General features: G+C 43.2%; 1 long non-coding RNA gene across 1 annotated transcript; it reads left to right on the plus strand.

The window, feature by feature from the left end:
• The first annotated feature begins 13,347 nt into the window (after window positions 1–13,347).
• On the plus strand, window positions 13,348–15,943 carry LOC106096622 (uncharacterized). The gene is made up of 3 exons (XR_001223010.2): window positions 13,348–13,469; window positions 15,329–15,578; window positions 15,875–15,943. It is a non-coding gene; the product is annotated as an uncharacterized LOC106096622 (long non-coding RNA).
• Window positions 15,944–17,193: the final 1,250 nt, after the last annotated feature.

Genomic DNA, 17,193 nt, shown 5'->3' on the forward strand with positions numbered 1-17,193 from the left:
TTGTTCTCAAACACTTGAAGCTACAGAAGGCTGAACTGAATCTTGTAATTTCTGCAATAACAGATCATTTAGACAAAAATATACACCCTCAAAATTCTGCAAATTGCTTTGTTGAATGCAACTTACTGATTGGATAAAGTGCTATCTTGTGAAAGTACCCAACTCTCAAAGACAAAGCCTTGTGGTCTAGGCAGAATCACACCACAGTGTTCACACATCCTGCTAGAGGATGGATGCAGCTACAGAAACACAACCTAACAAGCTATACAAAAAAACAACAAAAAAAAAGCTTCATGCTTGGTTGGACTCCTTCTCACACACACCACAGACACTAACAAAATCTTTCTAGTTATCAATCATGCATGTGAAAACACGCACAGCAGCCACTTGATCATCTGCTCTGTCCTATTTCTGCAAAACTGCCAAATCATGTTGTTTATAGCAACCCGGCTCAGCGTGCATACAACAATGAGCACATGTTGCAAGGTGAAGAAAAGATCAAGTGCCACATTCACAAGTCCGCTCATTTTCTCTACTGCAAAGGCTCTAAAATCAGGAAAACCAGAGTGACCTTCCACACTTAATTGCGTCTTGAGGACATGTCGTCTACGGAAGCCTCCTTAAAGTTTAGTATTGTGACTGGATAGCGTAATTTGAGCCACAGCTCTGGGAGTTCGTCGTACAGGCTGTGAGCTCATAACTCCAAACACATATATTACAAACAGAATTTGGGGAGTGATGAGTTAAGATTATCTCCACAGTCTATGGGTGGATGCTGGGGTGGTGGAGGGGTTGAAACAGCAGGCAGATGACATGTTGGATAGATGTGAAATTCTGCAGCTTAAATAGACTGCAGAATTGGGAGGGCATGTTTAAAATATAAAATGACTGAGAGCTGACTTCTCGAGCTACCTTGAAGGCTTCCCTCCCTCAGAAGTGGTTGGAAATGAGGAGTGCAAACATGTGTTCCCTGGACTTGAAAACCAGACTAAAACGAACTGAGCAAATTTGACTCTTTCAGTATTTGTATTTTTAATTAAACATTATCTATGAGGGGGGGGGATGCAAGAGTGTCCTGTAACACACAAAATAAGCTATAATAAAATACATCCTGAAGTTCCAGTTGATAAAAGGACCAGCCAGTGTCCCGAACAGGGGCAGAAATGTTCAGGCACAACATCTGCAGCCTGAAGTTACTGCCTGCACATCATTTACAAATCACCTCCAGTTAATTTAGTGCAACAAAGTCCATGTAATTGAATTCATTTTGCATCTAAATCCAGGCAAAAGGAGCTGCAAATTTAAACTTAGAACCAGCTTTAGGGGCAGATAGAAGGAGTGAGACTTGAAACCAAAGATCATAACTTCCCGTATTTTTCTGAGAGATGCAGGTCAGTAAGTTAGGTGGGAGCTGAACAAGAAGGGGCTTGTTAAGGAGAATATACCAGCTGTTGAGTCAGCACAATGAAAAAGCAACCATAACCTTTGTTATAAAACTCAGTGCATTATTATTAATCCCTGGCTCGCTCTACAGTGTGTCTTTTGTCCTGTCTCCCTCCCGCTCCCTCAGCCTGGTTCTGCTGGAGGTTTCCTGTTAAAAGAGAGTTTTTCCTCCCCCCTGTGACCAGGCACTTGCTCAAAGGGGATCATCTGACTGTTGGGGTTTCTCTGTGTTATTGTGGAGTCTTTACCTTACAATATTAAGAGCCTTGAGGTAGCTGCTGTTGTGATATGGTGCTATATAAATAAAACTGAATTGAATTGAATTAAATTGAATGTAAACATTGCAAAGATGCATGTGTATAACATCAAAATACTCTGTCAAACAGTCTCTTTCTTGGCTCAAAGGAAAGGCAAGACTCAACTTTAAAGTAAAATGCAAGTTTTAACCTCTTTTTTTCACCAGTTGCTGAATGTGAGGTGCAAAATGTTTACAGCTATAAAACCGTCCCCTGATATCTGCTAATCGCCCATCAGCAAACATTCATTGTGAAATAAATAAACTGCTTCCTCTTCATACTATTGCAATAAAACACAGATTTTCTGCTATATTTAATTTTGACTAACGTTTCTAAAGCTGCTTATATTTGTGAATCCTCCATAAGAAAGTGAAGTCATTCCACAGGGACTAATGAGGGCCCCATTTAAATAACACACTGTCAGTCACAGGCAGGCAAACTCTGGACAGATGAATTAACTAGTGCTGCCTCTGCCCTATGACCCACAATTTGACTGCAGTTCTCATGAAAGTATTGATAAAAATGGCCACATGAATGATTGCATCAGTTGCTATATTGATGGGCACGTGGAGAAAGCGTGTAATTAAATAGTCCCCGGTGTGCGCTCAGGTCATCCTGATCGCTATCAGCAATAAACAGGACGTGGACAGCGAGGGGTTGGAGATCAATGCGAGTGTATCGGATTTCAACCCAGAAATCCCACCATGTGATTCCCCCCCCCCCCAAAAAAAAATACATTTGTTGCATTTAACAACAAAATTTACGAGTGCAACCAGGAATCTCAACATACTCATCAAATATGCGTAATTCTTCCTCAAACGATCTAATTTTGTGTCATGTTTCCTTGTCACACGTATATCCAAATCCTTCTCCCTCTGGGCTTGTGCGCGGTGACCTCTTCCATCATCTGCAGCGGAGAATGACTTTGATTCCTGTTTCGGCGCCTCGTCTCATCCATCTCTCGCTTCTCTCCATTGTCTGAAGCCGCATTTAAATGACAGTGATACATATGGTGCATTACAAAGACAAAAGGTGGACAAGGCCCAGTTTTTGCTCGCATAAAAACCGTGACAAGACCACGGCGCGGCTCGACCTCACAGCCCCGCATAAAACATTCACGCGAGCTGGGAATTTAACGGCAGTGTCTTTAACGGCAGCATCCAGGGACTTAGCCGAGCTGAGGTGTGCGCTGGGATCCCATTAAAATGCACTACAGAAAATGAGATTTGGGAGAGCCCTGTGAAAAACCATGCGTGTAATCATCTCTCTTTCTCTCTCAGTTTATCTGCGAAGGATTTGGAGGAGGCTTTGGTTCCCCCCCCCACCCTGTTCCCCCCGCAACCTCCTCCATACCACACATTAATATTCATAGAGAAGATTTCTCTTTGCTGTCTGTTGTTGCAGCCTGTAGCCCACAGACTTGGCTTATTAGGAATCTAAAATATGGTTTGCAGACTCTCTGATGGGAAAGGCTATTGTGATTTGTGTGTGTGTGTGTGTGTTAGGGTGATACTTGGCATCAGTCATGTTATGAATACTGCAGACTATTTATATTGATGCAGTAACTCTCATTATGTGCATATGTTTATTTATTTTTTTCAGTAAAACAATTTTTGGAATTGTTTTTATTTTGTTGTTGTTTTTTTCTTTTGTCTTTTGTGAATTTGTTGCCTTGTACTGAGAAACAGATTCACAGGTCTGTGCTGCTCAGTCAGGGCTGACTGACTGGTTGATCTTGCGGCTTGTTTTGGTCAAAGCCACTGTGGTGGAGTGAGTCAGAGTGAAAAAGATCGCTCTACTTTGCCTTTTCTGCATTGGTTCATGATGTGCAGAGAGAGAGAGAGAAAGAGGAAGGTGACTCATGTCTCCCATGAACAGCCTCATTAATTACATGCTTACACTCATTAAATCACCTTGCAGATCTCAGAACAACAAGCTTCACAATGGCAAAAACATTACAGCTCTTCTTCCCTCAGTCTGACTATAACATTTGCTTCTCCAAACCTTAAAACTGGAATAAATTTCCAGATCTTGTCTCTTTCAGTTAAATCTGCATTTCTCTTCCTATTTCTTCTTCTCTCTTAGAGGATCAGGTGTGGCAGATGCCAGATGTTGGCCTACATGCAATATGCAAAACTTCCAGCTGTCTCTCTCTCTCTCTCTCTCCCTCTCTCTCTCTCACACACACACACCCTATACCAAGTAGCCAAGTTTACATATTGAGTCTAATGCAACTAAATCTCATAATATTACAGTAAAATCAGCTTCATGCTGGCAGTAGACTGTGCTACGGTGTTTAATAAAGTGGCTACTGGGTGGATATTAAGGTCAGGAAGCTGCATAACACAGGGGATTTACGTCATTAGAGAGATTACATTACAGATTTATGTCATCATTATAATCCAGTGTGTACAAATAATTTGAAATACATCTAACCATTTTTTAAGCATTTGTGCCCTCATTCGATGGTAAAGATCAACAGGAAACACGAGGAGAAGGCAGCATAGTTCCCATGGTGCGTGTGTCAAACCACAGGCCACAGAGCGCTCAGTCATCAACGTTTTTAAGTGGTTAGATGCTTGAACGTCTTTATTTGCATTAAAGCTAATAGCGAAAAAAACAGCAAGCGCCGACATTAACATGATACGTAAAAAAAAAGAAAAGAAAGATGCATAAATCCCCCAAACGCATACTGAACATGCATGGGTAAAGCATGGCCTCGTGTCCCATCTGAACCTCTTCTCCAGATTACACTTATGTGAGAAGAGCGCAGTTAGTTCCTGCTCTCTCTCCCTCTCTCACCATTCTCCTCTTTCACATGTAAATTAGTCTTTAATCTCTGCTGCTCTAATAGACAACCATGGCAACGGAAGGCAGGCCTAATGAGGCAGGTTAAAATATGCCTGCATACAAGCACCACTCACACAATCAACAGTTTAAACAAACACCTACACACACACACAACCACGCATTCGCTTGCATCCATGTAGTGTAAGCGTCGTCGCCTATTGCTCGGCTGCTGCTGGAGTCGCTACTGTTGGAGAGAAATCTCTGAGAGCTTCTTCAGTTTCTAATTTTGGAGGCGGTTAATTGAGAGACAGCATTGCAATTCAAATTCAAAGCCTTTAAAAGATATTGTGCATGTGTGTGTGTGTGTGTGTGTGTGTGTGTGATCAGTTGCCTGACTAATTAGGGAATCGGTTTAAACGAAGCATTAAATTAATGATCCATCCAGCCTGCTCCAGTGCATGAAAACCAGCATGAAATTTATGATCGTAAGTGGAAGTGATCTTTACAAAAAGAATAACCAAACACATAACTGACCTCAAACACAGTCAGTTCAACCAGCTGAAAGATGCACGGAACTCAAGATGCAGCGCTCACACACACACTTGCACACACATGCACACACACACAGCTGATAAAGCTCTGAATACACCATTAAAAGGCACTCAAGTAGTTCTCATTTCCATGTGAGTGGTACTGATGCTACAGCACTCAGTTGACTGTGATTTACAGCCATATTAAATACATTAGACCAACATGTGTTTTCAGCAAAGGGTTACCCGCAGAAAAGCTTTTCAGCATGCTGCAGCACCAAACCTCAAACACACACACACACACACACACACACACACACACACACACATACACACAGTGAATAAAGGACAACGTGGGGGATGCATGTTTGTTGCATGAGAGCCACAGTATAGGAGCGGCGCACTGTAATTATTGCATTAAGAGAATCTTTGACAGCACCAACCTTTCAGTCCTGTTTAACTGGTTACTTACAGAACATGTGGTTCTTAATCTTTACAATTTAGCTGGCTCACATACAAATTTGCATGGCTGTCTTTGTGATGATAATTCATTGTCTGGTTGTCCTAAAACCGATTCTAAACTGAACCCTCAAACAGCTCATTGATGCATCATAAAGTCTTCGCTTCCAAGGTCTCAAACTGGTGCTAGGCCTCACAAAGATAGCCATCCGATTACCCACGCATGTAGGCTTACATCACATCAAACTTATCTCTTGAACAAGAAACTGCCACAGCAGCATGGGTAGATTTAACCAGAGATGTCATCATGAGATAATCATACTAATACTGGTGCTCTTTGGTCTTTTCATTGGTTTCCATTGTGCAATCACCAACTGTAACAGCACAATGGAAATAAGAACAAAATGACAGCCGCTTGTTAAAATCTAAATAGAAAATTGCAAATTACAGTAATGCTGCACAAATAATTATTAGAAAAGCTCATTTATTCTATTCTACTTCTCCATGTCAGCTGTTCTGCAGCAAATGACCCCCAAAAAACACAGCGCAGATGAAAAGAACCCGTCAGTCTGTGAGAGCTTCTCTCATCAATCTTTTTTTTTGTTTCATACATCCTCGCAGGGAGCAGAAGCTGACACGTTCCCGCAACACCTTTCATTGTAATTATTCTGTGTACACCGACACAGTGCTATCACCTCACACTGGGGTCTGTTGCTACCCCAGCCTAATTAGCAATTAACAGTCCTATAGTGATGAAAACACCATCCACCGGGATTCACTGCGGGATAACGGCTGTAAATAAGAAAAGAAAGAGCATTTGAAACAAGACGCGTACTTGTATCCTTTCATGACGCGTAATGAATCTAATGAGTGATTGTTTCTGGATATTAATAAATAAGCTACTGCTTGCTTTATGATTCCAGCATGAACATGTTGTTTAGTCTTGAGGATAAAGGCGTAGGCTGATGAGAGAGAAAAAACACACTTTGTCTTTCTATCTTTGGTGCAATGTTATTTTTGCCCTGAGGCTCAACACAATTAACACCCACTGCCAACTGGTAGGCTGTGTGTGTGAGTGTGTGTGTGTGTGCGCGCAAGCATGCAAACATCTCAGTGCACACATAAACAGCTTTAATTTATTTTTTCTATTAATTTAGGAAAAATACAGTTTTTCCTGACAGAATGGGCGCCTTGTTTCGATTATTAATGCGTTTTCATATCTAAACACGCATCATGAGGGAAATTTCTGTTTGACTGATTTATGTATTCATCATTTCCGACTCCTAATTAATTGCTCTTCAGAAGTTAATTTCTCAGTAAATGTGATATAAGTGTGCAGTAAAGCTGTGTTTGATTTGGCTCGCAAGCAAGGCAAATTAGGGCAACACACAAACTTGGGGTTAAAAAGAACACGCACGCACGCACGCACGCACGCACACACACACACACACACTCCTCAGATTGATCACTTAAAAGCAAATCAATGGCATTTGGACGTTTAGGAACGTATCAGTAAATCAGTTTAACTGGTTACAATACAAAACAATAAACCTTCCTTCAAAGGTAATAAAAGAGTAAAGCCCCTTCCATTAATTTATTGCCTCTGTGTGGGTGTGGGTGTGTGTAAATGAAATACGAGTGGATAATCGCAGGCCAGGAATTTTTCTGGCAGTGTGACTGGGCAGGTTGGTATGCTGTCCGGAGGAATGCGGAACCTGGAAAGTCAAAACAATGTTCGGCAAAGGAATGTGGGGGAAAAGTGACGAAGGACCCGAGAAGGGCCGCGCATGACAGGACCAGGGTAAGGGATGCAAAATAGACCCAGCCAAAAAGTAGAGAAGGAGGAAGAAAAGATCAAATGAAATGCCGAGGGGTTTTTTTTAAAGTCATGCTGGAATGAAAATAGTGCCATCCAGATCTGTCAAAGTCATGGGAAAACTATGAAGTATAGTTGGAATTTATAGCCTCCTCTCAGCCACCCCCCCAAAAATCCACTGTGTGGAGCATGCTTTTAAGGAAGAAAAAAACAAGCATACACACACTGCTTAGGTGCTCGGTTTATTATGAGGCTCTGAAATCCATCTATAAAGGTGGTTTTGCCACAACAACCGTCTCCATTCTCCACCTTCTCCCTGCCTCGAGCCTCATCCATGTTCCAGCCTCCAGCGCCCCAATCCAGAATCGCTCTAAATCTGTGTAAATAAGGAAACGCTCCCATTTCGATGCAAACCGCAGAAGAAAAGATGCATGAAAAGATGTGTGAGCCCTGTAACACAATACAATTCAGAGGTGTGGAAATCTCCCCTCCTTAATCCAGAAATCAGTGCTGTGGAAAGAGGGATTTGGGGGCTGTCACTGCTAAGCTCCTTGTCCCTAGTGTATTATTGAAGCTGTGGGATAGAAGAGAAACACTAGGAGGATGATACCACCTCTCGTTCATCATAAACAGGTTCTAGGAAAATAAGCAACTTCCCATACCCAAATTTTCAGGCGCGACATAGAGGACGAGTGATGTGGATGCTTATCTCTGTCCTGCATCTGGGTATACACAGCCAGCCTTAAATGCTGAGCCACAATCTTTACATGATTATATGGTGTAAGCTGGTGTCTGGAGGAGGAAAAGGTGGGTGAATATCAAGAAGAATGCAAAGGTGTGTAATTGTTTATTAGCAGTTTCACACGTAGTTTTCATCGTTTTTAAGCTCGAGAGCTTCTTAAAGATTACATGCAGACATGTGAGACACCTGCATTCAGACAGAATGAATTCACTGAGAGATCTGTTCACCGATATTTGAACACTGTAAAATAATTCCCTTAAACTGCAATGAATTACTGAATATATTATAAGGTGTGTAATTCACTCACACCTTCAGGTAATTGGAGGGGGAAAAAGCAGTACTGGAGCTGCAGTAATGCTAGAAATGGAGCTTAAGTGATTCCGGCACGCTGGAGCCATACATAAGGCACAAGCAATGGTGGGGAGGTGAGTGGGTCGCAACTCCAACCCTGTTCTATTCATAGACCCTGCCGATAACAGGTTGACTACTCTGGGAGAGCAGCCGGGAGAGAGAGGGAGAGGGGGAGGGGGAGAGGAAGGTGATGGAGCGGAGACAAAGGGAAAGGTGCAGCAAAAATTCACCTGTGGAAAGGAAACAGAACGGAGCCGGAGGAAGGAAGCATGTTTTAGGGTTAAAGCGGGAGGATAAAACAGGGGATAACGAGGCATCTGGCGCAGAGAAAACACCGCCCACACACACACCTGCACTGCAGGAACCTCACACTTTCTAATAAGACTGCTGATGACAGTTGTGAAGAAAAGAGGGATTTCCATTGAAATAAGGTAGAGTGGGAGGCAAAACAATGCAAGGGGGAAGCTGGAGGATTTCCAACGATGCAAACATGAAGAATCATGTCCCCCTACTCCATCTCCCCCTGTTACATAAAAATAAGCCTAACCCTACTTTATGAAGTGAGGCGACAGTGAGGCAGACTAGAGACAGACACAAGAAGCAGCTGCTGGGATGGGCCTATCAAACCAGACTTTCAGCGTGCCCAAGTATAGTTCAGTTACTCACATTTTTAAAATAGCTTATTACAGCAGCAGAATACAGTGGTTACGGAGTCCAGGAGCTCACCACACCCCACAAATACGTTCCATTCAATTCAATTTATAAAGCGCTAAATCACAACAGCAGTCGTCATGAGGCAGTTTATATTATAAGGTAAAAACTTTATAATAAAAACCTCAACAACCAGCAAGCACTTGATGACAGTGGGAAGGAAAAACTCCCTTTTAACAGGGAGAAACTTCAGGCAGAACTAATAATAATTAATGATTAAATAGAGAGTGATGTATGAACACATAGTGAGTGTAATAAGGAGAGTGAAGAAGATTCAATACATCATGACAAGCCTCCGCCAGCCGAGGTCTGTTTCAGCACATCTAAGAAAAGGTTCATGGTCACCTGATCCAGCCCTGCTGGTGTGGTGGAGGGCTCAGCGCTGCACTGGAGAAACGAGTGAGAAATTTGCAGCTTAAACAGATAAAGTTAATTTAAGAATGTGTGTTTGGTAAATGACTCATTGTATGTGTGAATGATGCAATGCAGCTTAAGTTAACTACGAGAACTATCTCACAAGTTTGGCTCTGTTCAGGTCAGATATGTGTTAGCGCAGATGACCACGTCCTGTCTGTCGACAGCAGAGGAAGCTAATGCGCTTGAAGAGATTAGAGCAGTGTTTTAAATACAATACCGGCAAATCACATCCTGCAGCCATCGGCTTTTACAGCATACTGTCTTACATAGTCATCAAAAAGTCTTATTCACTTTTATCAATTGTTGAATTTGATTCAGAATGGATCCAACAAAAATAAAAGGTCCAACATTTCATCTGACAGCAGGGGCTGTGGCTCAGGTGGTAGAGCGGGTTATCTACCAATCTGCAGGTCAGTGCATTAATCCCTGAATGCATGCTGGAATAACCTTGGGCTTGACACTAATGCCCGAGTTGCCCACGATGCATTCATGAGAGTGCGTGTGTGTGAATGTTAGAAAACGCTTAGGCATAAATATAATTTATGTAGTAGTAGACCCAGCTGAGTTGAAAGGTGCTATGTAAGGTCCGGTCTATTTCACCACAAGCTCCTCCGGACTGCAGGTAGATCAGTAAACAATAAACAGCATTTTTTTGAGAGACAGAAAGAAGAATAAAAAAATAAGATGTTATACTAAATACTAGTATTTAGTTCATGAGGTCAAGATTGTTATTGAAGACAGATTTTGTTGGCCCAAATAAGTTTGGCAACTCATGTCAGTACAGAGAGACCACACAGGAAAAGAGTTTGGATTGAGATTTCCTCCAGTGACAGACTAGTCACCAAAGCCATCTGGCGGAGGCACAGGCAGACTCTTTCAAGCAGGCCTTGAGACCAAAAACAGAGCTGATTAAACACAAAGGGCAGCATTGGTTGGGGTGGCTTGCTTTAGGCACCGCTGACATTCATGAAGCCCGGTTTCAGTAATAGATCTGTTCATTTCAAGGCTTATCAGACACACACACACACACACACACACACACACACACACACACACACACACACAAACACAGCATGGCAGTTTGTACTCTGAAAAGCTCTCACAGCATGAACAATTTTATGCTTTCCTGTGATAAAAACAAGGTGAACTTTAGAAATATTCTGTCAGGCTTTGAGCGTATTTCACCTGCGCTGCAGCTACTGTTAAGCTATGACCTTTTTCTCACAAGGCTTCTGTTGGTCTGTAGATAATTTCATTAATTTTGGAGCAGTGAAACCAATAACAAGCATGTTCCAAAATGCATAAATAAAATATAATCTGTTGATTTTATTGAAGCATTTCTGCCCACTTGACTTGAATCACTCAGTTTCCTCTGATTGAGATCGGAGCTGCTTTTACTCCATGTCACATGGCCGCTCCATGGAGGAGCTCTGCCAACCTAGCCAAGCCCCCTATGCCAACGGAAATAGCCTCCTCTAATTTAGCTGGACCAGCTACATTCCTCGCCTAAAACAAAGCCATTGCTGTTCACCATATTAAGGCGATCTTGCAACAGATACCAGCTCCATGTTAAAACGGACTCTAATCCCCCCTTTCATGCTGGCCTCTTGGTCCTCATCCAGTTGTACTAGTATTGACAATTGAACTCCCCCGGGCATGTGCACTCTCATTTTTTCTGGCTTTAGTAATAACAGTGATAATGCATTTTATAAATAACACATGTTTCATTACATGCAAATCTCGCAGGGGAAATGGGGAGAGTGGTGGGGGGTTAAGCTACGTGATAATTAAAAGCAGGTAAAAACAGCACGGAAAAGAAAAAATGTGCAAGCGATGGGTTTAGAATTAGAGATTAGCTAGTGATAACTTTGAAATATTGTGATTATTAGTGAATCAGTGTTCTTAGGATTGCCTAAATGTGCTTGCAGGTTGACAGGATGTGCATTCTAGATGGAGAAGGCACCTCCTCCAAAATTCTAAACCCCCTGTGCTTTATGTTACACCTTAGGCCTGCAGGATGAGAAGGGATCCTCAACCTGATGATGCTTCAAATGTCATTTACACTTGGGTCAATCGAACTCTCATCCCTCTTATCCACCCTGCTCATTTTCCTTCCCTTCTCCTCACTCTCCCTTCACATTCTTCCCTCTTTTCTCTTGCTCCCTTACTCTCCGTCGGAGCCCTGACCCAGACGTCTGTTCCCTGTCTGAGCTCCTGCCAGATTCCTGCAAGGGGAGGAATGCACAGGAGGGCCTCACCGAGTCGCAATTAACATTTCGTCATTGCCGTGCCTGCACCTATGCAGGGTGCTTAATGATGGCATATTCATGAAACGCAAATATTTGCACTGAAAAGCAGTCTCCCAGCGACCGGCGAGAGTAGAAGGGAAGATAATTGAAAGGAGCTTGCGGCACTTCTAAAAAAAAAAAAAGAAGAAGAAGAGCTGAGATAAATGGAGGGCTGCGCTTTAAAGAGACTGGTGGTAGCAAGAGGATACCCTGTGAGGAGTGTGTAGTGACAGGAGAAAACCCTCTCTGTGGGGGACAGATGCACATGCTGAGAGGACACCAGCATGAAAAAAGAAAAAAAAAATCCTGGCACATCAACGCGAAGAGAGATGTAGAGAGAGCAGGAGAAGACAAGGAAGGGTGTCAGGTAGATATTTTTCCTTTATTTTATAGAACAGTGCCAATTTAGATGGAGTAGTTTAGAGGTGCTTATTATACACAGAGAAGTAGAAATCAGAGGGAGAGAAAGACATGATGCACTGATTTTCCAAGAGGAGCAGACTGCATGCTGTCCTCCATTTCCCCAAAGAACATCCCTCCCTACTGCTGCCCCCAGCTGGGAGCGCACACACACATAGACACATACACACACGTGCGTACACACACATACACACAATCAAGCCTGGCTGTCTGGTTGGGGGAAGGGTATGCCGAGATGCAGGGAGATGGAGAGGGATAGTGATGGAGAAGGGAAAAGGGGATTGGTGAGGAGACAGTGAAGGAGAAGGATGCAACAAAGGGGAGGGGTTGATAAGATTGGGAGAAAAAGAAAGAAAGATGGAATTGAGGGGATGTCGAGAAAAAAAGGACCGCGAGCGAAGAGGCGAGGAGGTGGTGCGCCGGTAACAAAAGAAGAGGAAAAATCATGTTACATATGGCATGTCTGCGTTTGCGTCTCCATCTGCTCGCCAACAGTCAGACTATAAATCACCCACCTGACTCAGCATACCACTCTGTCCACACACACGCGCTCACAAACACGCCTCTCTTTTCATCATTCCTGTTCTGTCCGCCACTGCACACAAACACAAAATTCCAGCAAAAAGTCCCCCCTTCCAGAGAAGTCATTCAGGAGTCAATATCACGGCACACATGCACCCACTCACACACACAACGCTCCTCTTCAAACGTGCACGCTTATACACGCACCCCAACCCCCAAACCCCCCCCCCCAACCCCAAAGCACACACATACATATACAGTATATTCGCACACTTGCACACACATGCAGTCCTAAACGAGACAGCTGGAGCTATCAGACCAAAGCCTGAGAGAGCCAGCTTTCTTCAGATGGATTTGAGATGTGGGCTTTACCGTATCATCTGCCAGCACTGCTGGGAATGAGACGTCACAATCATAAGAGCCTACTGCCTTATAAGGCAATTATCTCTCTCTCTCCCCCACCGTGCCCTTGCTCTCTCTCTCTCTCTCGCTCTTCTCCTCTTCAGTGGGGGGAAGGATGAGTGGTTTCAATTATGTGCGACAAAGACCAAATTAGGCACCTGGCAATTTCAATATGGCCTCTTTATCTGCATTAAGTTGATAGGATGTGGTTTTGATGGGGAGGTAATGTGGTTGCATGCATCTCAGGCTCATGGATGAACGTGTCTACTTGTTTGCACACAGGTAAACAACTTGCATTTGTATTTATTGTGTATTGCAAGAACAAGATACCTGCATATCTTCTGGAAAATCTGAATAAGATGTTCTTTTTTTCCTTTTCCTTTTCCTGACGAGGAAAAGCAAACACTGCACACTGTCGTGCACATTCCATTATGCCGGTCACACAAAAGCTCAGCAGCAGCAGCAGCAGCAGCAGGCCGTGATCGATCCGTCGGCAGCTTTGAGGGCACATTGAGACTTTAGTCTCATTGACTACTTTACAATCAATAGTAGCTGATTACTGGCTGGAGAAACTAGCTAGAGTATCTGTTCTGCTGCTGTGGTTATGCACTGGGTTTTCACACATACAGACCACTGTGAGCACAGGATATAGACTTAAAAACCAGTAACTGCTCTTCAGCATTGCTCTCACACAAAGCACGCTGTAAAATGTGCAAATTGACAGACACTGAAGTATAGATAATCTGTCTGAAGGAGGATGGGAGGTTGCAGTTGTATGGAAGCTGTCATCGGTCCGCCTGGATGCCGCACACACGTCCGTGAGATACGACAACAATAGGATGAATGCAGCTTTTATTTAAATGACCTTTTCGGCTATTTAGTTTAGCACAGTCCACCTAAACCTATTATCTCCTGACACCATATTTGAGACTGGAAAAATCAACTCTTCGTGTTGTATGAGTGTGCACTCAACCATCCCCTTTTTTCCATCTCCATGTATGGTGCTCCTGAGTAAGCTGTGAGGGGACCGGCGAGGCTCGCTGCTCCTCTCGTTCTCTGCACCTCTCTGGCAGCTCGGCGTCTGCGCGGTTCTAATCCACTGAGCTGCTCAGGAAAGAGTGCTGACGGTGCCCTTTTCCATCCACTATCCTCTAATCCAGCAGGGTACGGGGTCTGGGAGAATAATCCTGGATTAGGAAGTCTCCCAATGGGGCGACCGTGGGGTCCCTTGTGGGGGCCCCGTCACAGTCAGCTGTGCCTGAGGCACCGTGCCTTTCACGACGTGAGAAACATAGCAGCCAATCCAAAGAAGAAAAAAAAACACACAAAAAAACAGGCAAACAGTGTCTGATTAGTAGTGAATTGGTTCAAACCTCGCCTTGTCACCCTGAGGGGAGCTGCAGTGCTTATTGGAGATGAATAATGGTAAAGAGGGATAATGGTGGATAGGCCTTGTGATGTTACAAGTGCTTTGAATGCAAAGATTTGGATTCAAGACTGGAAAGAACTGAGCCCCCAGCACTTTATTACAACAGGATACACACTAATTGATGCATTGTTGGAAATGGCAACAATTTTCTTAATGACATCCCTGAAACGTGTGTGTGCATGTGTGTGTGTGTGTTCCCATCTTGACAAACGCAGACATATTTCAGCGGAGGGCTTCAGAGTCTGCTGGGAAACCACACAGATGCTCAAAACAATCACAAATACTGACACAAGATTTTACTCAACATGTGTCACGTTTCTCATGACGACAAAGGTGAAAGCTACAACCACGTCGGGGATGAAGAAAGTCATCTACATAGATTGTACTGCCACCCTCACCGCACTGAGCAAAGATGTAGCTGCACATTAAATGAAAGGACACTTTCAATCTCTTCAAATTGGCTTTCTCCTTAAACTGAAGGGAAAGGCAATTTTCATCATCTTCTCTATCTGAATCGATGACTCGCTGCCAAGCCTGCATATAGATGCAATTAAATGCAAATTAATGACACCGCGCTCGGGAGAGTTTTTCCTGCAGGTCAATACAAGATTTGTATTTCGGTCACCCTATTAAAGATTGATCCAAAGCTCATCCCGAGGCTGAGAGTCAGGGCACAGAGTATTACCGTGGCTAACTAATCAGTAATCAACAGGCTTTTCCATCTGGGCATGTGACGTCCTCCCTCAGCACACAATCACCAGTTTATTTACCTGCATGGCTGCCCAAGAGAGACGGGAGTTTGCGTCAGTGCACACATCCCATGGCCCCAGTGAAGCACAACGGGGGACAGCAGGGACAGCAGGGAGGCTTAATGCACTGAGCGTGTGTGTGGACACATCGTGGCTACACCGCCAATGTTTGTCAAGATGACTCCAAACTTTCAGTTTCATCATCATGATTGGGTAAATAAAATGTGGCTACTTCTACCCATTTTTTGTTGTTATAATGGACAAATAAGTTTGTTTAGTTACCTAAAGGCTGATGTTCTTCTGGATGTTTGTCATTCTGCAAAATTTTAGTCCATCTCTCGGTTGTTCTAACATTTTCAGTCCTGTATGTGCCACTCAGTACATCCATTTGCGCTTTTAAATCCTCATAAATATTTAGATATATATTTTAAAAAAGGTTTAAAGAAGTACATTTGTTGGAGGGGACTATTTCTGGTTGTGGATTAATGCGTGTTTGGTTTGGTTTTTAGAGGGCCGGGATGATGTACGACACCTCGTCTACATTTGTCATAATAAAGAAGCATGTCCCACAGTGCAACTCACTGATGTGTTTTTGTGTGTACTTTCAGGCAGCTGTAACCTGCATACATGTCTGTAAAAATAATGAAGCACCATCAGCAGATAGAGGGGGGGAAAGCACATGTTCAATCTTGTGCAATTTACTGAACTTTCATAATAAGAAAGTAAAGGAAATGCTGTGTTTCCTTCCTTGTTCTGCCTCAACCAAAATATGCAAACACACACACACCATCACCACCAGGAAACCCGGCAGGGAGAGGGAGGGGATCTGAGATATGCACGCAATAATAGAGATATGTGTTTGCATTCACCTGCACTTTCTCTGCATGTCACATTCGCACAGTGTAAACCAATCGCGAAGTTAATGCGGCACACAGCACGCTCCGCAATCCATCTCAACACCTGTGACATATCTCAAAAGCATTCAGAGACTTAAAACAACCCACAAGCTCTAAAATACACACAAAGTCATAACATATATCTTCACCCCTGTCACCCTCAATCCCCCGTCTTACTACTCCCCCACCCCTCCGCCGTCCCCGTCTGCCTGTAGCTATTTTGAGAAACGCCTCATTTTCATTTCAATCTTGTGTATGATACAGTGCATGGCTGCCATAAGCTGACTCCTTCACCTAAATGACAGCAACAGTTGAACAGAGCACAGAAAAGACAGGCATTTGAAAGAGCTCCTATTGTGATGATAAGAGGGCAAGTCAATCTATTTGCATTTATGGATGAAAAGAAATCCCTTTTTTTTGTGCATTTTTTATGCATGAATAGAAGAAAAAAAAGAGACAAGGACACAGATGTATATGGGAGTACGAAGCCACCGATCAGCTTGTGTCTTCTGTCACGCTCGATCGGTTTTCCTTGCTGAATGATATCGGCAGCAATAAGCAAATGACACGCTACGCGGAGAGTGGAATTTGTATGGGAGATAGTGGCTCTTTTTCTGAATGTATCGCACTGTGAGTATTGCTGAGGTCTGAAGATCAAACGTAAGCCGAGCTGGATGAGCACTTTACCAGAGCAATGAGGCGGTAATTCAAGAAGCAGATTCTTCTTTAATGCCGCTGCAGACCTTGACTGTACAGAGACATGGTTCTCATACTTGCTGAGGAAATTCAATAGGTGAACCTGCTTTGCCCTTCTTCAAATTTCAGTGTAATTGATCAATATATAAATGTAGTGTTGCACTCGTGTGAGTGTAGTTTGTTTCATATATACTTTAAAAACACAGCTAAAAATGAGACGGCCCTAATTTAACTTG

Source organism: Oreochromis niloticus, linkage group LG4, assembly GCF_001858045.2.
Source record: "Oreochromis niloticus isolate F11D_XX linkage group LG4, O_niloticus_UMD_NMBU, whole genome shotgun sequence".
NCBI classification, from domain to species: domain Eukaryota; kingdom Metazoa; phylum Chordata; class Actinopteri; order Cichliformes; family Cichlidae; genus Oreochromis; species Oreochromis niloticus.